The sequence below is a fragment of the Empidonax traillii genome, unplaced genomic scaffold (assembly GCF_003031625.1).
Source record: "Empidonax traillii isolate 1590-97213 ecotype Southwest subspecies unplaced genomic scaffold, ASM303162v1 scaffold413:size1348891, whole genome shotgun sequence".
Classification (NCBI taxonomy): Eukaryota; Metazoa; Chordata; class Aves; order Passeriformes; family Tyrannidae; genus Empidonax; species Empidonax traillii.
In genome coordinates this window covers 244,179-267,296 of record NW_020955606.1, presented here as the reverse complement: position 1 = coordinate 267,296, position 23,118 = coordinate 244,179, and the positions used below count along the sequence as shown (strand labels likewise).

Sequence of the window (23,118 nt, the reverse complement as noted above, 5' to 3'; positions counted from 1 at the left end):
AAAAGTGGTAAAGAGAAACTGATACAAAGCAAAGATGTTTGAGCATTTATGAGAAGAGATAGGTAGAAACCAAGACATATTTGCAACAGATATCAGCCAATAGAGTTGCTCATGAAATCTGATGCACACATACACACAAACCCACTCCCACCATCTGAAAGTCTGGCCCCAAACCCGCAGAATGTGATTTTTTTTTTTTTTTTTTTTAATCAGAGGGAGGATTTTAGAGATGTTAACAGGGATGAGATCACCCAACATCTGGAGAAATATGAACTGATAAAAACATATCTGCCCAGCTCCATAAAGGGTAAATCTTGTCTGACAAATCTGGCAGAATTTGTTTTAGGAGCTAACGTGGAAAACAGGCAGGATCGAAGCAGTGGAGCTAATCCACATAGATTTCAGAAAAGTCATTTAAACGCAGCCCAGGATGGTAGACTAATACCTAAGGTTAGCAAGTCTGGCATAAAAACCATTGTCCTTGAAAGACTAAGGAAATGGTTAGGTGATTAAGGGCAGGTTGTAATGGTAAAACTTTATGGGTCAGAGAGGAGGACGGTGATGTGGTGAAGACAGCTATATTTGAGGTTATTACGATGACAGTTCAAGGCGTCAGATGGAGACATACTTTTTTACTCCGCAGAAAAACTATTCTGAGGAAAGTGCTACTCTGGGCAGTTCTAATCCAAAAATCACACTGAAACCAAGACCAGTTCATCTTCTTGTGGGGGGGGGGGGGGGGGCACTTGCCTTTGTGGAACATCAAATCTTCCTGGGTCAGCAAAGCATACAGTGCACAGGAATGAAATCAGGCCCAATGAGCCCAATAAATGAGAAAAAAGCACCCCACCCTAGGCCAGGGTAAGGTCAGGTTGCCCAGAGGGATATATATTATGGCAGTAGGGTTTGCTGAACTAAAAGATCACAGAACAGGAAAAGGACTTAAGGCAGACCTTGAAGGAGACTGTCAGCACTCGGCATCCCTGGGTACTCCTGGATTACATTCCTACCTTATCTCAACAGATGTGCAGTTTGGTCCAGGTTCTCCAGGGTGACGGTGAGCAAGGTGCAAGATAGGAGGACTCCCAATAGCAGGGGGAAAGCAGAGAAAAACAGGAAGGATAGAATGGAGATGGTCCAGAATATGTTACCAAACAAGGGGCAGTGGTTTAGAGAGGACACAGACTTCAGCTGTGTTACCCAGAACCTCCATCATGCCACATTTACTAAAAAGCAGAGCAAGAGCTACCACAGTGTTGGAAGAAACCCTGGGCGAGCTGGAGACTCAGCATGTCTTCTACAAACTCTGGACTTCTGAAAATGCCCATCCTGCCCTGGAGGCTCCTGTACTGCATGAGTTCAAACCCCTGCCCCTGGCAAGAGCAAACCCCACAGTCCTGCCATGCTGCTCTACCAGGGCCTCACCTCCTGCCACTGGGAAATGCAAAGTCTGAGGTCTACCTGAATTTCACATGACTTATCTGCATCCCTCAAACAAGCAAAATCAAACTGTGAATGTCACCAAAACCCTGCCATAAAGTGTTCAACCACTCTTGGCAGCTCTTGCTGGCGTAGAAAAATGAGGCATTGCCTGGAGCTTCAGCTGCTGAGGGGGCCAGAACAGCCCTGGCCCCCCAGTCCATTTGTACATCAGGGACCCAGGGGGCCCCCTGGGGCCACCACACCTCTCGCCTAAGGGCATCCTCCTGCCCCCCAGCCCCATGGCAAGGCACTGCCATCCCAACTCTACAGGGGACAAGGACAGCAATGTCCCCACCCAAAGGGTTCACCTGTGCTGTTGTGTTCTCTGGGCACTTTGGACTGCAAGTCACCAGCAGCACCAGATTTTGGTGGCTGCAGATTTTGACCAGGGCTAGGGAAGTGCCCCCGCAATGGGGAGCAGGGAGTGTTTGGGGGATGTCTGCTCACAGTATCCCCTCATAGCACAGCCAGCTGTTTGCATTACAGATAGGAATCGCAGATTGATTAATTGATTAATCACACCTGCTAATTACATCGAACAAATAGGCAAAATTAATATTTGATGTAGGTCTCTACAGAGACTGTATGGATCAATTTTCCACAGATAAGACAGGAAAGTTCCTGCAGATAATACACATAACCTCGGCAGGAGCTTCCTGACTACAGATGACTCTGTCATACTGCAGTCGATGAGTGATGCCATCCCACAAAGAACTGCTCCTTATTTACACCCCATTATTCAGAGCCCTGACTAGAACATCATACATGAGTCGTGTCTGCTAAGGCATGCACACATGCACATGTTCAAAGCTGGTTTCAGTGCCACTTGGCTGCTGTTCTTCCGAAAACTGAACATCAAAAACGCATCAAGATAATAAAAATAACACATCAGCTGCATTTAATACATAAATCATTATTATACGCACTGCTCCGCAACTCGAGCTGACTTCAAGTCAAACTTCCATTAACATTTCGCAAGAACACTGGTGTTTTTCAAAGGAATGTAAAAATCCTCCCCTAAAACTCTTCTCATTGTGCTCCCAGAGGCAGAGCAGCCTCACACAGCAGGACAACCCCAGGCTGAAGCAGCACTTTCATCCTGTTTATGACCTTAAAAGGGGAAACTGTTATTTTTCTGTTGTTCAGCCCTTTGCAAAAAGAGGCAAAGTTCAGCTCTCATTCACGTGCGTGCCGACCGCAGGCACAGCAGCCCGACTGGAAGCTTAACTCACATTTCCTGTGATGTGGGGTCTCTTAGATGAAGGCAAGTTTATTTGAGTGACCTTGCCAGGGCTGCCCTAGAACTCCTGTGTCACTCACCGGGATCTCTCCACCCCAGAGACACCTCCCATGTTGGTACTTTCGGAGGTTCTGGAATTCCTTGGGGTGAAAATTGCTACATAAATATACATTATTGTTTTATACCTGTCATTGGGTTTCTGCAGTCATTTGATTGCTTTGAAAATGGATTTGAAAATGGATTTATTATTGTGACATTGAATTTCTTTTGTCTTGGTTTAATGTCTATTATCTAGTATAAATAACAGACTTTCTGCAAATCTAATTCCAGGTTTTTGTTTCATATACCTTTACTAATCTAGAAAATCTGGTTGTATTAAGAAACAGCAGCAGAAAGGAGTTAAACCAGCATATCCTCATAAAGCTGGAACAGACATGAGATGTAATGAGAAATCCTACTGCAAACAGACAGTGTTTTCAGTCTTGAGTCTTTATTTATTAAACCTACTTTGGGAAATTCAGGCAATCTACAAACATTTTGGAGCCTGATGGGTTTTAGGCTTATAAAGTAATCTTTGGAGAGTAAAGAACACCTTGTGTTTTTGCAGCAGATATTTCCTGATATTAAGAGAAGGGGGGGGGGGGGGTTTGATGCATTAAAAAACACGATCTGCCATTATTTTCAGGAGGGATAACAGCACTGGGAAGGAGCCTGGCACCGGACCAGCCAGCAGATGCTTGAAGGAAGACTGAAATCGGGTGGTGGTGAACCAGCCTTTGGCTTGGGCAGGGATTTCCCAGAACCCTTTGTAAACTGAACCTTACCTTCTGGAAGATGAAATCCGTGTATCTAAGGCTCTCACAGAGCCCTGTGAGTGATTTCACGCCTGTTTGACTCCTCAGATGCCTCTGAGGCAGGCAGGTGCCATTAATGCTGGGCGCTAACGCAGCACCGAGGCCAGGCTCATAAGAGGGTGGAAGTGACCACTGTGGGAACGGGGTGGAATAAAGGTGCCCGAGTTCAAAATTGAAATCTGGGAAACTTGTGTTCGGCTGCCAGCAGCTCTGAATCATCTAATGTCCGCAGACACATCTCCCATTTCCTCTGACTGTCCTGGGTGCCTCAGTCCGGCTGCATCACAGATCAGCAACTCTGTGCCAGGGGCAAAGGGAACAACAAGGAGTGGGGCTGCTGACTCAGTCCTGTCTCCAAACTGGGACCAGTTTTACCTGACCAGATCCTGTAAAGAAGACCTAACTTCACTTTTATAGAACATTTGTTTTGGTGCAGGGTTCTTGGATTACACTGTGTGCTCTGACCTGCCCCTGATGGGACAGGAGACCACAGATCTGCCCAGAGCTCTGCTCAGTGTCTCCCCTTCTAACAAACACACAGGTCAGAATCTGCAACATTAAAATATCTCAAGCTGTTTTTTTTCCAGGGGAAGTTGACAGGTGGCCTCTCATTTAATGAATCCATTCACAAACCGTGGTTATCTCTTGAATTACTGAACTACTACTGTGCCTGAGGACCAAATAACCCTTGGTCCCTTCTCAGACTAGATGTGGACAAACCTGCTGGAAGAAACCTTCACTGCTGGCTCTGCCCAGCGGGCACAAAGCCCACCTGCCTCCGGGCAGCTTGGCTCAAAGCAGAGCAAGCCCAAAGAAAGGACATGTCTTAGGAAACAAGGTCATGCATAAATTCCCAGGCATCGTGCTGAAAATCATCATCAGACGGATGTGGCCTGACTCTCAGCCATGCTCAGCACTTGCAGATCAGGGTCAAACTTAGAAACTCTGCACCCACCCCTCTGGCTGCCCAGGCAGAGCAGAAGGGAGCAGGGCTGGTTTCTGTTGCAGCATCAGGGCAGTTTGTGTGCAAGGCTACAAGCGCTTCGTCCCAGGAATGCAAGCTTCTTATGGATAGGAAATTCCTGGAATTCATGCTCTTACAGTGCTAGGAGGAATGTGCCTTTAAAAATTCTCACAGTCACTTTATTTTCACAGCCTGGCGAGGAGTTTCATACACTAATCGGAAAGGAAAGCACAGCACACCTTTAAATGAATATGGATAATATTTTTCTATTACCCTGATGATTATCACCTAAATTGCCTTGTAAAATGTTTAACACTTTATCCTGGCAGTGTTTTGACACTGGAGAACTTTTTCCATCAGGGCCAAGTGAGGGATGACCTGTCAGCGAGGCAGAGCTGGTGGATCCCCCCAATCCCAGACCTCATCCTCATGCTCGTGTGCAAGCTGAAGAATTTGACAGCAGGCCACGAGCTTTAGCAGAGGCTGGCTCACAGCTGGTGCTTGTTCCTGGCCCTGTTGTATGACGTGTCCCCTCGTGGGACCCCATCAGCTGCCCGTAACAAAGGGTCCAAAGGCAGATGCCACATCCTCATACCGAGGTAAGTGAGAAGGACACCGCAGCTGCTCAGTCGCACAGAGCCGTGGCACATGGGATAGGGGTATTTTATTTATCATCAGGGCATCCTTTGCCAGTCAGCTCCTATAAACCTTACAGTGACACAGGATTCTTACTGGCAGACAAAACAGTTAGGTGTATACACAGTTCTCAGGGGAATAACACAATTTCTTGTTCTTTTCACCAGCATTGTTTAACCAGGTCTGACAAACGTGTTTCTAAGTGAATGGAGTGCATCTGGGTCTAGCAGAAGTGCTTGCCTGAGCATGCATCTGCATCATGCATTGGCTGGGTGTATATCCCTGCCTGCAGATGCTGCTGCCTTCCAGGATTTCCTCTGAAATGTCTAAAAATCAGCAATCAGGGTTAGGGTTAAATGACATTTGCTCATCTGAGATTTCTTTCTGTAACTGACAGAGAGAGCAAGAAAGAGAGAGAAAACCTGGGAGGATGGGAAAGATTTTTTTTTTTTTTTTAAGAAAAAATCAGTGCTCAGTTGGCAAGTGGAAATCTCACCAAGGATATGTGGAGATAATACCCAGCTGCTATTATACAACTGCATCCCTCTGAGAAAAAACTTCTCTCTCAATGGATCTGCAAGGATGTTTTAAGTGAATCAGTAAATGAACCAGTCTGGGGACGTGAACAAAATATGTGTGTTTTCCAGTCTCTGGGTATAAACAAACAAAGCATAAATATTCAGAAATTACTCCAGTTAGTTCCCTCAAAAAACTCTTTGAGCAACAAAATAAATAACATGGGTGTTTGCAGTTCAGAGCCGATGATCTCCATGGGGAAAAAGGCAGGAAAGGAAGGAGCTGTGCTCCTCCTGTCCCAATCTTTGGTGATTTACTCACCCATCACAGCAGCCTGGCTCAGAGCGGTGTCCACACCACATAAAGCTCAGTGCTAACATACGACACACATAATGGACCTGCTTGGAAGTCTTCACTTGAGGATTTATGAAGAACAATCTAATTATTCAACTCAGTGCTGCTCACTACCATTATTGCTCCTATTTAAAGCCTCCATGGAACAGGCCGTTTGTCTCAGGGGACAGACCTTGTCATAGCGGTTTTCATTGATAGAAATACACTCCTTGGTTTTGATAGCAGCCCAGCTAATCTTGGAGGGACTTGGTAAACATATCTCACACTTGATAGGCCCAAGGAATTAGGCCTTGACAGCCCAGATTTTCCAGGAGCAGAAAAATAGTGTTGCTTTACTAATAAAGTCTAATTAAAGAGGAGCAAAGACCAACCCAAAGCCTCTGTTTGTTGCAATAATGCAGGCACTCACTGGCTTCCTCCACCTGAAATTGCTTCAGCATCCTAAAGGAGGGAGGGGGCTCTCAACATCCCCCCCCTCATCAAACACAGGTTGCTCTGTTATTTATAACCCTGTGATATGTAACAGGCAAGAGAAGTCACCTTGGCTAAGCAAGTCCCTCCTGTAGCCTAACCTTGGGTGAGCTACCTCTTGTGAGCAGCAGCAACAAGGAGTGCTCGTGCTGCTGTGCCAGCATGGCAGGATGCAAAGGGAGGCACAGCCAGATTTCCATTCACATCCACCACATGGCAAGACCTCAGCAGGTTCCCTCACCTTCACCAGAAACAGGATTTTTTATTTTTTTTTTAATTTGCCTGAATATTTATTGATTTTATTTGTATGCAAAAGAATGAGGTCAACCTCCTTTGTTCCTCCTTTCCTACCTGAGAGTTAGTGAAGGTTTGCATTTTCCCTGTAAAGTATTTAAAGGTAGTGGGCACCACGAACATTTCCTAAAATGCATTTGGGGACAGTCACCAAATTCCCCTCATTGGCTGCTGGTACACAGTCAAACACTACCTCTAACCAAAGAGATGCTGAAGGATGAGACTCTGCAGCTTTATACTTGCCAATCTTAAACGAACAATTTTTCAGCCAGCCCTTCACATTACAAAACAAACACTGTCCTGAGTGCAACCCCTTGCCTTCCACGGCAACATCAGTATATCCTCCAGGATTTAAGGTTGTGATATTCATGGGGGGGCCTCAGGGAACCACTGATCAGGTTTCTAAAGGTATTTAGATACCGAACTCCCATTGATTTTGAGACTGGCTACATGTGTGGAAATCTTGCTGCTGCTTTGCTGTTTTATCTTTCTTTGCTCAAGGCAGTGCTAAGAATGATAGATGTGCCATAATTAAAAATATACATGGAAAGCGCAACCCACATGTATCTACTCTTCTTTCTCCTCCACCTAGGAAGTCCAGATCTCCTGCACTGGTGTAAAAACTGGAATATTTCTTTCTCTTGGAGAAATAAGCGTTTTTTTCTCCAGCATTCACACCCCTTTTTGAGGTTCCTGATCCGAACCTATCCCCTAGGCTTTGGTCTTTTGAGAATTTCTCAGTGGGACTTGAGGACCACTCTGCTGTTTGTTTTTTTTTTGCCCCCCACAGCTTCATTTTTGATTTCATCTCTCCCAGTTTTTGAAGGCAAAATGAGCAAAACCTGCTCGCAGCCCAACAGAAGCCTTGGCAAGCAGCTCAGAAGTGCCAGCGCTGCCTGCGTGGCAGCAGGAGGGCTCACAGCTCCTCCAAACTTCATTTTTGAGGGCACAATCACAAAAAAACGCAATGCCTTTCAGGGCACAACTGGCAATTCCTGAATTTAAAGACTAAAACCGTGTGCTTTTCCTGCAGACATGATAGATGTTTGCAAAGGGCTTTGACTTGCTTTTCTTTACACATAATGCAAATCCCAGTGGTTTTGGCTACTCATGGCTAGAATTCAAGTGCTAAATGTTGCTGTATACTCCCACACACATGCTGTGGAATGAAACAGAGGAGGTAAATCATGGTATAGAAGAAATATTCTGGATTCTAATTTGTTAACTGGGACATACCTGAATATTTGTACTGCAGAAGGTCTCCTCTCATGCTGAATATGGTAAAGGGTAAAGGATCTTTCTTCCTCTAAAGGTTAGAAAGACTCAGTTTGAACAGAAAATTGTAGCTGAGGCTTGCTCAGCATCCCTGAGGGACACTTTACAAGGGATGGAATGGGCCTGATTCTGCTCTGATATGAGAGTGGCTCCAACACATGCCAGTACCTTTTAATTTGCACATACCAGTAATTTTTTACTTGCATCATTCTTACAGGAGGCTTAGGTCTGTGTTTCTGTGCTTCTCTGGTTTTAATTACTTGTGGAAAATGTGTGGTAAGTTCCAGAACCAGCCACCTGTTGGACTGAGCCCATTTCCATGCCAGAGCTGATACCCAACAGCACTCACTGCCTGAGGCACAGTCAGGTAGGAGTCACTTTGCAGTGAAGGGCGCAGAAAAACTCTGCCAGTTATAATACAACACACTTGTGATAACATTTTTTTTTTTAATGATCTAAAGATTAAGGACTGATTCCAACTTCACTTGCATTCAGAAAGGAGAGCAAACTACCTTGAAAGCTCACCCAAAGATGGAGGGATTCCGGATGGCTGGCACGCAGGAGCTGGCTAATTGCTGGACAGCTAAAGCTGAGGGAACAGGTCTCAAGCAGGGTGCCCAAGCTATGCTAGAAGCCACCCTGATCCTATTCATGCATAAATTATGGAAAGCTCACGCAGTTGTTGGAATAACGTGACTCGACTGTAAACATTGCAAGTAGAAATCAGTTATTTCTTTTTAAACACACGGCATGGAAATAAGATGAATGCAAGCCAAAAACCCATGTGGCTCTGCTATAGATCATGCTGTATCACCACCAGCAAGAAGAGGCTCATTCCTGGCTTCAGCACGGATGCTTGCTGCTGAAGGTAGTAAAAGTCCAGCTAAAGTTATTTTACTAGCTCGTAAGTAACAGCCCTCCCAGGTCATAAATTACTTTCCTATAGGAATTTACTGTTCAGGGTAAGATGAACAACTCTAAAAAGTAGTCTGACGGTGCAGTCTAAATGAATTTCATTGCAAGATGAGGAACTGTGGGACTTTGTTCTGTATTCCCGCCTTCCTTCACGTTAAATCCCCAAAGTAGCCAACTGGCCAGGGCCTGCTCTGGCATGCTCTTGTGAGCTCTGTGGTGTGGTGAACAACAATGGGAATGCTAGATCACAAACACTCAACATTTAAACACGGCAAAAGCTTGGGCTGCTCTCTGGGACATCATTTTCTCAGGGCTTACTGTGCTTTTTGATTGTGGAACAGTTTATCTGGAGTGGGCAAAGAGGTGAGCCAGCAGAGTTAAAACCTGGCTGTTGGGAGATGGGGTGAGCAGCTCTGGCTGCTGCAAACACCTGCATCAAATCCTTTTTTTTTTATGATGGGGGCACAGCAAACCCTCAACATTCCAGGACTGCCCATTTTAACAATGTCTCACAGTGCTTCCCTGTGCTGGAGCAGGTGGTTGTTAGGGAAAGGAGGAAGGGAGGGAGGGAGGAAGGGAGGAAGGAAACAATGATCACTCATCAAGGTGGACCAAGTTACAGCAGTCCTACCTATGAAAGCCAGCCTCGGAGAGCATGACACACCAGGGATTAAGCGTTAAAAAGGTTGATCTACTACAAAAATCGTCAGTTTAGCAGCAGGTTAATTTCCCCAATCTATTCCAAGGAACAAATACTCCTTTTTCACCTGCTTTCCAGAAGCACATGCTTGCAATACACACAGACATCCTGACACTGCCCTACCCATCAACCATCCCACTCCCAAACATGGGTGGGCACCCTGGGCAAGCTGCCCCTCTCACCTGGAGTAGCAGGCGTCTGGTGAAGTTTACAACAGAGGAACAAACAAAACCTGATGCACACAATATCTTTCAGTGGGAGAAACTCTGCCCTATAGGGCATTTCAATAGTGAGAGAGAAATATGTGAAGCCTTCCCTTTACTTGCAACAAAAAACCAAAAGGAGACTCTTGCAGAGCAAACTGCCATTTCCCAAAGATTATCTTCATTGTGTCTCCTGCAGCCTGCCTGAGTCTTTTGGCACATTTCTGAGCATTGCTGTTCTAATGAGGTAAGGAGCAACTGACATCCAAATAAATTCCAGAAAGGAGTCCCAGTTTACTTTAAAGTCATTGACTCTCTTATGAGGAGGTCAAGGCAAAGTTATTTGGTCGTGGTGTGATTTTTTTTTTTTTTTTTGCTTCCTGTTTTAAGTTACCGAGTTCTTGTACCGTCAAAAAAAACTGCTGACTTCTACCCCTCAGGTGCCTGTGCTAAAGTGGAAAATGAGCTGTGCTTTCTTTTCCCTTTCCTCCTTTCTCCCTCTCTGTCTTCTTCCCTCTGTGTGTTACTTTGGGGTTGTCTGAGGGACAGGTACACAGCAAACCGTCCCCAGAGAGTCCTTAAGGGAAAGAACACCTAAATTTTACAGGTTTTAAAATACAGCTGGGAAAGAAATCGGCCCTTTCAAGGCTCCCCTAAATACAATGAGCATATAAGCACCCTGAGTAGGACAGAGCCAGCTATGTTACAGACCTGGAGACCACAGAGGGACATTGGAGCCTGCAGACCTCAGTGAGGCTGAGATTTCTTACTGTCCAAGTTTTTATAGTATTAAGATCTGACAAATTAGCTTGACCTATTGAGACTATGGCCGTGGCTGTGAGTCAGATGAAATTTGGGTTCACTCTTTCACAAGTTTGAAAACACAGATTATTTTTTCCCTTGAGTCATGAGTCTTTAAAGGGCTGTGTAAGACCCCAAGGCCTCATAGAAAAATCAGTGCAGAATAACTCCCCTGAATAAGCTGAAGCCTCTCCTGACCTCACTTCTAAAATATTTGAGGCAAAAGGGGGGGGGGGAAGGGTTCTGTGGACATGCTACAGCATCTCTTTATCTTCACAGCCTGAAGAGGGTGGAACACAATTAGCTCATGTCTGAGAAATTTGGGCAGGCAAGGAGCTTCAAGAAGTGTTAATTTCAGCTCCAGATCAGGATCCTGTTTTCCTCTGGATGGCAGCTTAGAAAGAAGCAGCTGAACTGGGGAACTGTTCGCTGCAAGAGGCTGTGGTGGCCAAAGGAATGAGTGGGATCTGGAGGGGACTAGAGGACCCATGGAAGATAGACATCTTGGTGGAGATCGGATTCAAATCTGCAGGTGAAACCTCGGCATTGATGAGTTCCAGAACAAGGAGCACGTAGCAAAGGGAAGTGTCACACCTGCAACGCCCCGTTCTTCAAAATTTCTCCTGTATTGAACATCAGAGGGAAAATACACAGAGTTACACAGATTTTGCACAAAGACAGATCTTATCTCTGTGCAACTCTGTCCCTCTAAGAGGTGACATTCCTGCTGCACAGCTCCCTTGCCCTCTGCTAGGATGGGGCAAAGCCTTCATGTGCATGGCAGGTGTAGGTGCATGGCAAGCCCCAAGATGCATTCTCACCCAAAATGGGTTTTCTGAGCAATGGAAGCAGAAAGAGATATTTCCAGGCAGCTGAACGAGAGAGTATTTCAATATCCGCTCATCCAAGCTTTAATCTCCAAATTGCAAAAACATTAACATTATTGATTGATCGGACATCAATCCAACAGGAAATTTAATTAAATTAAAATGTGTCACTGAGCAGTCCTCACACTGTCACGTATAAATCTTTGGAAATAAGTGGACAAAGACAGCAGCTATTGATACCATGTTCCCAGTCCAATTTATCCCCCACCATTTTATTTTCCCACTGATAATGGGTGTGCTCACAGACTCACAGGAGGACAGACCCACCTGCAGGGTGTCCATCTGACACACATCAGCACCAAAACCCCCCATGTCCACTGAACACAGATTATTTTCAGGTGAACAGGCTCAAACCACACGTCTCTGGGGCAACAATCTTCATTCAAGGCACTCCTTCTCCTGGCAGATTTGTCCCTAAAGGCAGCAGAGTCCTAGAGAAAGGCTGAGAGGTCCCTTGCGTTAAATCAGTTTATTCCCAGGGCGAGCACATATGGCCCCAAGTGAGGTAACAGCAGCTGATGGTGGCACTGCTGGATGCAGAGCTTCCACCAAAGCACACATGTGGGTAATAACACGATGCACAGACAGATGATTAAGAAACAACTCTGTTACCGCAACTTCTTCAGAGTGCCATAAATCATTACAGCTGGCTGAATAATACAAAAAAAAAAAAAAAAAAGATTAAGAAATATTTTCTCCAATTCATTTCTGAACAGCAGTGGGTTTGGTTTGCTGTCACTTATGACAGCATGATATTTACTGTAATTTATTGTTACTGTTGCTGCTTGCTGCTATTCCAGTGGCCACTGGCTATTCATGACAAAGTTTGAGAAGCTGGGAAGTTCATGTGGGGTTGTTTTTTTTCCTAAACTGTTTTTTTGTAACAGATGGGGTCCTGTTTGTTCCCCAACATCTGTTATTCTCGTTCCAAAGTGCCAGTGGCCCTAGGGGAAACTGAGGGGCTGCACGTGACCGTGCTCACACACCGCCTGGATGGGGAAGAGCCGAAGGGAAGGAGTCAGCAAATGGTGCTGGGTGAGAAGTCTTTGCTCTCAGTGGAGCGTGGGGAGGGAGGGAAGGAAGGAAAATCCAAATCAGTATTTATAGACATCAAAATCCAGCACTAAGCATTTTGCAGGGAGAAGGAAAACAAATATTAGGTTAGCCAAGTGAGTGTCAGTCACCACGCTCACCAAGGAGTGTGCAAACTCCTGCGGACCCTCTGCCTCTCTGCCTGCCCAGCACCAAGCTACACGTGAATGGTGCCAACTTCAGAAACAACTAGTGTTATTTTAGGGCTTACTTTCTCTAATCTTACTGAATCCGAACTCCAAATCCATTTCTTGAGAGCCATCCTCAAAACAAATACTGAGGCGATACCAATCAGCTTGTGACTAGATGTGAAAATAGAGCTGTCTCAGCACGGAGTCCCACAGACAGGGCACAGATTTTCGCTGTCTCCACCTCCCACTTGCAGCACAAGTACAGTTTTCATGCCTCTGTCAGAAGTGCCAACCTGGGGAGGTTGCAATGAGCAAGCAAGGAGAGGAGTGATGAATTTACTTGACAACACGCACTGCTGATGATAAATCTCTAAAGAATTTGATCCATAAAGGTTTAGTTCTCTGCAGTCCATGTTAGAGTGGCTGTTCTTGGGGTCTCCAGCAGCATGTGGTCTGTGTTTTGGCTCAGTTGCATTTCTGCTTTGCAAAGGAAAATCCCCACTGCACAGAACAGACAAAATGAGCTCAGCTGCATGTGGAAATGGGTCTGGAACTGCGTTCAGAGGCAGTGATTTATATATAAATTATAAAGTGTGTCAATTCCAGACACCCATTTATATGGAGTTTGTCAATCCAGCTCTGGAACGTGTACCGCCTGCAGAAACCATCCGGAAAGCCTAAGAGGCTGCTCTAAACCCCAACGTGTGAAAGGCCCCAAACCAGGATTTAATGGATTAGTAAGGCTGAAAAGGACCATCACAGTCATCTGGTTTTGTTTCCTACGTAACACAGCTGAAGAACTTCACCCACTCATTTCAGCATCAAAGCCATAACTTCTGCTGCAGCTCTTGCATAGCTTTAGAAAGACACTCACTCTTGATTTAGAGACTGAAAGTAATGCTCAATCCACCACATTCCTAAGCCAAATGTTCCAGCCATTAACTACTCTTGCTATTAAAAAGGTACACATCCAGGCTAATTTTATCTAGCACCAGCTTCATAGTCAGATCCTGCTACATCCTTCCTTGCTGTCCTAAAGAGCAGGTTACAGTCAGGTTGAAGTTGTGTGGACTATCCTACAAACCACTGCAAGCTTTTTTGGATAGTCTTGGAAATGTGTCACCTGAGAAGATTTAGGACAAGTTCATACAAAATATAATTTGCAAGAAGTTAACCAGAATAAATCCCTCTCTTCTTCTGTCAAAGAACTTCTCCGCATTTTTTGTGTGTGTGTATCTGCGTTTTAACTTGCTTTGTGATGACTCTGAGATGATATGGACGATGAGATACACGTAAATATGTGTCATCACACAGAGCTCTTCCCCAGCACATTAGTAGAGGCATGTAATTCTGTGCATCAAAGCAGTAGTCTGTGTCACATCCAGCACAGGCACTGAACAATGTCCCTTTAGAAAGGGCAGAGGGTGAGAGTAGCTTTATGACACTATTGATTTATTCTGTGCCTGCAGTTAAAAACTATACCCAGACAGACAATAAAAATAACTGCTCTAACCATATAACAGCTTCCTGCTACTAAAATGGATTTTACACTTAAAGTCATGGAGGGCTTTTCTTTTTTTTTCTCTAAGTCTCAATTATGACTTTTTTTCTGAATAAATGGAAATGAGAAATTGTCAGAACTAATTTAGTCCTGATGTTTTGCTTTTTTCTTCTCTCCTCAGTGTCTAAAAAGACCAGGATTATTTTCCTGTTGCAAAGTTTTTGTTTGCAAGTGCACTAGTAAGCACAATAACCTGGTATAAAGCAGACCAGATAATTTGGGGCACAACTCTCACATGAAGAAATAAGCAGGGGGTGTGGTAATCTGGAATGGATGTACCACCTTAAATAAAACTGATTATGGTCTTTGTGGTCAGCTGGAAGAGATGGGGTTGAGGTCTTGACCTTAGATTTGAATGTTAAAATAATATTTAGAGCAACGGGATTTTCCCCTGGAAAATCTGTTTTCACTCAAAAGACCCCATAGATTCCCAGGCTGAGATTTAGGCAAACTGCGAGTGTTTTTGCTACACTGGAACTGGTGTCCCAAGCAAGTTTCCAGCAGGCTTCCATGGTAATGAGCAATTCCCCCAGATAATAGGGAAGGAATCTTAAAAATGGAAGACCTGGACCGTGTGGGCATGAACGGATCAATGAAATGTTTTAAGACCACATAACTCTTCCCTGAGGTCTTTACCAAAACCTCTGAAACTGCTGAAAAAATTGGAAATGGTAGGGCAGTGGGCTCATGAGTTGGCACCAGTGGCAGCTGGAGAGGTCCTGTCTTTCAGGACCTATATTAGCAGAGAGTTTTGGACAGAAATGCAGTGATTCAGAGCAGGGAAATTATTGATCTGAAACTTGGGCTTTTCTTCAGATTTGTCAGCAGGATCAGTTCTCTGCTCCAGTTCATCAGTTCACACAGCAGCACCTACAGGCACAAAACATGGATAATGAGCTGATACAAATGAAAGCTCAGAAGAGAAGGGAAAATCCCAAACTATATCTGAGGCAGTGTGAGACAGGATGAGGCAGTGAGGTAGAGCAAGGAGTGATGTACTTCACAGCCTGTTTCTCTACAGAATGGAGACGAGCAGCCTGCCTGTATGAGGTCAGACAGCATAAGGAAGAGTACACTGGGCTGGAAAAATAATGTTCAGAAAAAGGAAAAGGAGGAGGAATCTGCTGTTTAAGTGTCATTCCCTTTCCATAGGTTTTATGATTTGGGAGATGCTGCCTGAATGACACATAATGTGAGACATTGTAATGCGATCTCCTGTCCCTGGAGATGCTCTCAGAAATTAGATGATTCCATCAGCATGGCTTTTACAAAAGTGAGCAAACATTGTAATAAATGAACTCAAAGAGTGAGAAAATCAAGATTAGACTCTTCATATCTGGCTGGGGGATTTTTCCCACTTATTTATGCTCTGTGATAAAGCTTAGATACATTTAATTAACTTGCCTTAAAATTGACTCAGTGAATATGTTTGCAAGATACATTTATGTTTTAATCTGTAAAACATACAAATAGGAATGTTTACACAAAAAACAACCCCTGTGGAAATCATATACATCCACCCCAGGGAAAGAAGATGGAAGACTTTTTTCACCTTTGTTTTCACGTGTGGTTCTGGCAGGGGAAACCCCAATTTCAATTCTTGAAGTGGGTGTTGTTGTCTGCTGAAATGCTCAGTTGGATGTGACACTGGAAACAAGGATCTTCTCTGGTTTCTCTGAATTTCATGTAATGGTCAGCAGACAATATGTAAGACAGAAGTTAAAATTTTCCTTTCAATTACAGGGCTAATTGTTGATCCTCATTGTATCTTCAGCTCCTCTGGACAAACCAGGATCTGGCCCTTACATGCTCACCTACAGCTCCGCCCTCACACGGGATTTGCTGCACAGTTTCAAGAGTACAATTTCCCAGGGAATCATTCCTCTCTGTTCCTGACTTCCTCACTTCCATGTTTAGCACTTTTAGGGAGAATGATTATTTTATATCCTTTCCCAGCTCCTGCTTTCCATCTCCCTCCATGCCTGCATGGTCCAAGAGCATCTCAGACAGAACCCAGCTCTAGATGGGGGTTCATGGCCCATCGCAGCAAGTTGCACCAGAGCTTTGCCAGCTTGGAGTGAAATCTTGACCTCCCTGGCTGGGAATCTTAACTGGGAGAAGAATTTCTCTCTGAAAGTCCCAACAGCTCTGCAATGTTGGAAAAAATCCTTATGGGGGAGTGATCCCTTCTGGTGCTTTTCAGAGCCTGCTCTTCAGAGTAGCAGATATATTTATATTGGAGGTGGGTTGCTAAGTACTGTAACTACTACACAGGAGCTAGGCACAACAAACCAGCTCCCCAGGTTTGATGCTGTGCTTGAGCACTGCTACATGGGTGTAGATGGCTGCACAGCTCCATAATTGTGACAAAACATAAATCCTGAGGAGGGAATTATGTAAGGTAGCTGTGGCACCTGGGGGGTTGTGCTGTGAAGATGCTCTGCAGGAGCTGATCTTTCCAAGAAGTAATGAAGAGACTGATGAGCTTTATCAGGAAGGGAAATATTATTGAAGTACAGGTCAGAATACAGGGTGTGTATTTGGTGACACAGTAGATAATGGGACATGAAATGGCCTGACTCAAAGGGGAAAAGGCCTTGTCTTACCTGGTGTGGCCCCATGTGGTAGATTTACTACACTTATGCAATGTGAGCACTCCAGAAACTTGTGCCAGCATCAAATCCTTGAATTTGCATGGTTCTGGGACTTGATGCTACATCCAGGAGGTTGTTTCAGCATAGCTTCCTGGAGGATGAAGAGAATGTATTCTGCCTCCCCCATCCCCCCTACAACACCAGTGAAAGAGGAGCAGAGGTTCTGATGTGCTGCATCGTTCTGCACTTCTGGCTGAAAGTTTCATTTGGGAAAGAAACAGGCTAAAGAGAACAAACAGGAGGTAAACCTGGGAGATCTGAGTGGCTGTGACTGTTTGCAGCTTAGTGAGCTGATCTTCGAGAAGTACTCTGTTCACTAGCTGGATGCCAATTGCCAAGCGATGCTATCAGTTGATTAAAACACAGCCTGCCAGCTTCCTGCTTGATAAAACTAAGTACAATCTGATTGGGAATTCTCAAATCCATTACAGAATGGCTGGTCCATCACTTAAATCAGCGTACACCGCTTGCCCATGAATCATCAGCATACTTTGGTGATATATTTGCAGCAGCTCAACCCTGACAAAAAAACCTGACAGCTCGTCAAAAATGGTCCCTGAGTGCCGGATTCTGGGGGGTGGGAAATGGCAGGAGCTTCGGACCATGAGGGCTTCCTGTTGTTCCCTGCTCAGCTGGGTGAAGGTCATTTCCTCTCCTCTCTCACACAGAAGAAGTTGAACCCTCAACCCTTCAAGGTATGTCTGTGAGCTCCTAGAAACAACAACCAGCCCCTACAAGGAGCCCTCTCCTGCATGGCCACACTGACAAAGCAGGATCACTCCTCAAATAAAGAGTGCTGGTCCCTACACTTGCCTCCCTGGAGGTAAATAAGACAGTCCCAGGCTACAGAGCAAAAAAATGCCATGAACTGTTACAAATCAGTCTTACACTTTATTTCTTCTGCAAGCTGTAACACAACAACAGCGAAAAAAAAAAAGGCAATAAAAAAACCAAACCCAGGGCTGCAGAGCCAGGCCAGCATTCCTGCAGAGGAAGGAAGGGGGCATGCTGCCAACCCATTAAGGATAATCCACTAGCGGGTTGGGGTGTTTAAAAAAAGCCCTCTTTTGTTGGCTCTGTGGAGGGCTTTTTATCTGCTGAGTTGGAGGTGGGTGCCCAGCTCAGTGTTTGCACATCAGCTGCAATGTATCCTTGATCATCCCAATGTGATAGATGGAAGTGTTATGTGAGGAATTGCTGAGGGACACTTGCTAGCTAAATAACAACACTGAAATACCAGAAGAATAAGTCAACCCCAGCAGAAGCACAAAGTCTTCATTCCTTAACAGAAACAAGCACTTAGGAGGGGAACAAAATGATGCAAAATCTAAAGAAAGCGAGCAAATGCAATAAAATTTGGAGGCCATTTATTACTTATCAGCTAAGCAGCAGATTATAATGAAATAGTGAAGCCTGAAAGATAAGTCCTAATCATAGGAATTCTCAGATAATGCCTCGATAGCCAATGTTATCCTCCAACTCCACCACTCCCCATCCATGTCCTTTCACCTCCTCTCTCTATGTCCCTTCTTTGATTCTCCTTCCCCTTCTTTTTTTTTTTTTTTGTTATAATTAAACATTGCAAGACCTACTCAAGAAACATATGGATAATACAACACATGTCAAATGCCAATACAAATCCTTATCTGATGTAAAGTCAGTGTAACTCCATCTCTGGTCTCAACACATTTTATTTACAAGAAAATGCACAAGCAGGCGACAAATATCTATTGTTTGCACAGTTTCAAAAACATAAACCTTAACATAAGGGGTTGTTTGTGCCGCCCCTTAAACTGCTGAGAGTCATGGAAGTCTCTCCAGAAGTGAGACTGACTTGGAATAGGTGTAGTAAAGCAGAGATTCACAGACACAGTTTCTTCATTTAAACTAGCACAAGGTGAGAGGACAAAGAGGCTCCCAAAATTCTGTCCCTGTGGTTCAAATTTGAATACATGTTTTCAAAGCTGGCCAAGCAAATGAAATTAAATCTCATGTAATTAAGTTCCAGTAATTTGAGCAGAAAGCAGTCCTGGGAAAGTTAGCAGGTTGAAAACGTTATGGCGAAGCAGATATACTGAAATTGTTGTGCCATTCCTATCACATCAGATGTCCACAAAGAGGAAATTTAGGGTAAGTCAAGAGTCTCCAGTCTCTGGCATGCAGACCCCAGAGGTCCATGGGCTAAACCACACAAGCAGCCAGTGGGGTGGTGAGTTCCCACCTGAAGATCTCTTCAAGTTTTCTGTGCAAGACCGTGACACTGCCCCAAAGTCTCCATCCTCAGGGGTGCTGCTGCCTTCTTCTTGAATTCATGTGGCATTGCTCTCTGTTCCTTACACCCACCAGAAGTCCTGGCTTACCTCCTGCTGCTGCAGAAACTTTTGGCCTCCTCATGGTGCAGATTTATAAGCAGTGTGATCTCCTCTGCATCCAGGCATCACCACTCCGGGTCTTCTGGGAGACTAAGGTTGGAAATTGGAAAAGGGATCACAAAAAGTGATAAAAGTAGAAGAAAAAAGATCAGCAGCAAGGTGGAACAGCTAGAGAAGACCGGTCAGTTAATAAACAGAAAGAATAATGAACCAGGAGAAGCCTTGGTGGAAGAAAGAGGAGCAGAGGTCACAAGAGCTGCCAGTCAACAGCAAAAAGGGTGTCAATAAAGCAGCTGACCCTCTCTATAGCTCGAGCTCCACTCCAGGCTGGCATGGGAGCTCTGGGCAGTCTGACATCCTTCCTTTTGCAAAGCAGGATTACATACACCCCAAAGGACTTTGTGGTGGTGTGGCTGCCCCTTGGATCAGGCCTGAGTGTCCCACCAAGCCCTGCTTGCTTGCTGAGAGAGGTCCCCACTGGCTCTCCTCTGGAAGGAATGTGCGCACTGAAGCTGTTCTGCAGCTGGACCAGCGCCCAACAAATGGAGGGGGAATACTGCAAAACCACCCCAAATGGAGACACAAGTGCAGGCAGAGCTGAAGCATAACCCCAGAGAAACAAGGCTACTGTCAGTTGCCTTAAATTCACTCAGTATACCTATGGGAAAACTGTAGGGGATTTAGAACATAAAAATAGTGAAAACAATCAGAATTTGTTGTAAAATGCTGCTGTTTTACTAGGTCACATTGTACCTTCAACATTTCCACGCACTTCAGCTAATATCAGTTGGATCTGTACATGGTGAACAGTGAAACACACAGTTTGCCCAATGATGACTGAATTACTCAGGAGGAACTGCAATTGATAAGACAAGGATTTATGGACCTATTGTTTTCTAGGTTCTCATAAATAATCCTAATTGGTGTTAATCATCCACCTTCTGCTTAGTGTTATCACCAGGCAAAGTACACTTCCTAAAGAAGCTATTTAGGGGCATAATCCTTCTGAAAGGCAAGACAGCTATTGACTTCCACAGGACCTGGATTGAGGTGCTCAACCAGAGGAAAGAGACTCTGGAATAGGAGCAAAAACACATCACAGTGTCTCTCCTTGTTTGCATCAAAAAGTTCCTTTTCAATAAACTCACAGTATATTCAGTGTGTTATAGTAATCCCTTCCATGTGGGCTTCGTGCAAGGACTCTCCGGCCTTTCTACCAGCTCGAAAAGGCATCACAGAGGATGTAAATTTGCTGATGATCTTTACTGTCAGATAGCAGCTCCTGCCCGTGTCCCCTTGTGATGGGTTGGCTCGTGTCATATCTGAGGAAGGATGCTTCGGAAGAGCAGACACCTGCACCAGGACTTAGTGTCTTTCTGTCTCTGATTTTATTGTTATCCCTGAAAAAGTACTTTGATCTCTTGGTGCTTCACCATTTGTCACACACCGCGCGCTTGTCATGAGGGGACTGTAGAACTCGAGACCTCCTTGCTTTTGCTGGTTATAGGTGTAAGGTTTGGTGGGCTCAGTTTTAGCATACAGATGAGCCTGCTTGACCTTAACAGGTCTGCACTTTAAATAACGCTTAAATAGCATTCTAGAGGGTACAGTCACACGCTGCTTGCTTACCGAAACTACAAGGAAACCAGACAGCTTTTCAATTTGTGTATCAAAGGGAAGGAGATTTACACATAAAAGGGTGAATTATTTTGATTTGTAGTTTTCGAGCCGCTATACATTCTCTGACATAAATGCTCCCTTGTCTCTGGTTTCTGATAGTTCATATCAGGTTCAGTGGCCTAGATTTTCGAAAGTGGTAATTTTGGAGGCCAGTATTTCCCAGAGCCAACTCAAGGTGCCCTAAAGAGACCAGATATTGTTAAGATATTGCCTGTCTTTGGAAAATTTGGGTCATTTTAGCACCTATCAAACTTGATACCCCAAAGTGACAGCATGTAAAATCATCAGGGGTGGGTTTGCCAGGGTAATGAAGTCCTTTCCCCCACCACACTATCCCTTCCACTGCACTGTTCACACACTTCAGACCTCCATCACTGTTGAAGGTTCCTGCAGAGTCAACATCACCAGTCCTTTTTGACATTCCCAACCACCGAACATCCTACATAACCTATAAAAAGAGCTCATTTCCTCAGCTATTTCATCTTTTAAGTAGCTATGAGAGGAAAGTCTCCTAAGGCCGGGGTCTGGATAGCCAAAATCTAGCTATATGGTATTTGAGGGAGAGGAGGGGAGAAACCCTATCCCATTATCTGCATTATCCCGTTACCCTTGGATGTCTTCCATGTACTTGGAAGAACAATGCCCCATTCTTGAGGCTTCACATTGCAGCCACTGCCTTTTTGGCAGAAGAAGGGTGGAAGTGGCTCCCTTCAAAGTCAATCAATGTGACACCTTTAATCAATCTAGAAGGTCACCACCGTACTTCCATCAAAAAGAGTTGGGTACAATTCTCGCTGAGTCCTAATTGTTTGTGGGGGACTCAGGTTGCAGTGGGTGTTGGAAAGAGTCTTTTCTGGTCCTGACCTCAGCACATCTCCTATTCCTAGGCTCTTTGTAGGAGTTTATGATCAAATAAGAATTATACCCAGGACTGGGTATACAATGATGCAGAAGTATGTATAATGAAACCCCAAAATACACAGAACTGACTCAGTTTTGTGTTTCTTTATGGCTGTGAACACCATCCAGTTTTGCTGAAAGGTTCAGAAAGCTCAGGGAGCTTTGTGTGAAGGCACGTCACATTTTGAGCAAGCTTACAATGATTCTGAGTTTCACATCACAATCATCTTTGAAATGTCATTGTTCATCTGGGATGTCTGTGAGTGGTCACAAAACAGAAATCTATTGCATTTCAAGGAACTGTGAATAGGAGGGAGGATCAGAGACAGGCCTGGGTCAAAACCACTCAAACTTGAAGTCAGGACCCCTTACATTAACAAACCCATCAATACAAAAACACTGAATCTGTTAAGCCAGAAAATTATTCCCCCAAGTTGGAGTCATTTCATTACCACTCTGGCACAACTGGAGCGGGATCCAAAGCCCAGTAAAGTCAAGGGTAGAGTTTCCATTGATTTCTGAGGAGTCTGGATCGGATCCTAGATCACATTGTCACACTGCAGCAAAACCCAGCCGTGTTGCAGTGCACCCACCTGCTCTCTAAGGTCTCAGCTCTTGCCGTTCAAACCCACTGCAGGCACAATGTAGGTTATTCCAGCATTTACTCGGTGCAATGCTAAACAAACACTGGTTTATCAAAATCAGCAATACTGCTTCTTGTTAGTAAATTAGGCCAACTAATGAAGACTTTTTCTTAAGAGGATTTGTCTGCTTATATCAAAACCAAATGTCAAAATCCTTATTCTATCAATCAGACCAGTGCCCTCCTGCACCGGCTGTGGACTAGGGCTGGCTAAAGACACACAGAAAAAGTCATCAAAGACCTTAAAATATCTTTTAATGAGGTACTCAGGCTTCTTTTGCAACGATTCAACAAAATCTGGCTAGGTAAGGGATCAGCAGCTTTTGTGTACACAAGCAAGACTGGAAGAAAGAAAGCAAAGAGAAAGGCAGGCAAGAAGGGAGGAAGGAAGAAAGCAGGGAAGGAAGACCCCGTGTTTCATTTGCTAATACTTCATGTTGACAAGTCGCAAAAACACAAAAACCTTTTTAACCTCTTGCCTCCTTTCGACAAA

At 44.6% G+C, this 23,118-nt stretch overlaps 1 protein-coding gene across 4 annotated transcripts in view; it reads right to left on the bottom strand.

Moving 5' to 3' along the window:
* MAF (MAF bZIP transcription factor) overlaps positions 1-23,118 on the bottom strand; it is a 184,609-nt gene that overhangs the window by 103,434 nt on the left and 58,057 nt on the right. The window contains exon 3 of one of the 4 annotated variants that reach the window (XM_027893945.1): positions 18,381-19,492. The exons of 2 other annotated variants lie outside the window; for them this stretch is intronic. The gene's annotated coding sequence lies outside the window, so the exon portion shown is untranslated. Of the gene's footprint in view, positions 1-18,380; positions 19,495-23,118 lie in introns of those variants that run through there. One more of the 4 variants, XM_027893944.1, reaches the window with a different exon arrangement.